Source organism: Apis dorsata, unplaced genomic scaffold, assembly GCF_000469605.1.
Source record: "Apis dorsata unplaced genomic scaffold, Apis dorsata 1.3 scaffold_94, whole genome shotgun sequence".
NCBI lineage: Eukaryota > Metazoa > Arthropoda > Insecta > Hymenoptera > Apidae > Apis > Apis dorsata.
In genome coordinates, this window is record NW_006263392.1 from 521,946 (window position 1) to 522,659 (window position 714).

Sequence of the window (714 nt, forward strand, 5' to 3'; positions counted from 1 at the left end):
ATTTTATATATAACTTCTGATACAAGACAAAAAATTACAAATTGATTAAAAGAAAATAAGGTAATTCTTTAGCAATAAATTTCATTTTTAATTTTAATTATTTTTAAATTTATTATAGAAATCAATATTTTTAATAATCTTTTCTTTACATAATTGTCATTCAATCATATTTTATAAAAATATTTATAAAAAATAATGCTATTATTACATAGAATTTCCTATATATATGTATATATATATGCATGACAATGCATATATAGTATGCAACTATTAGTTATTTTTTATTAATATAACATCACGGCAACAACAATTAATATGTGTAACGAGTGATCAAAAAAATATTTTTTATATTATTTATTCATGAATTAATAGATTTGAAATATTTTAACTATAATCGATATTTAAATATTTTACAGAAATTATTATAATGATAGCAATATCAGTCTCATATTTATAATAATAAATATATTGAACACACATCAATTTTGATGAATTGATGAATTTCATTCCTATGAAAATTTTTTTTTTTTTTTCGAAAAAATATTCGACATGTATTTTTTATCGATTGACATCCATTTTAAAGAAATGAAATCAGTTTTCAAAATTGAGAATTAAAAATATATTTTTTAAAATATTAATTGTTTAATTGTAATTGGATGATATATAAAAAAATTAATTTTTAAAAAATTTATATATATATATATATATATAAGT

At 15.5% G+C, this 714-nt stretch overlaps 1 protein-coding gene across 6 annotated transcripts in view; it reads right to left on the bottom strand.

The window, feature by feature from the left end:
• Positions 1-714, bottom strand: part of LOC102677557 (retinal guanylyl cyclase 2) — a 38,915-nt gene that overhangs the window by 9,705 nt on the left and 28,496 nt on the right. The window lies entirely within an intron of this gene.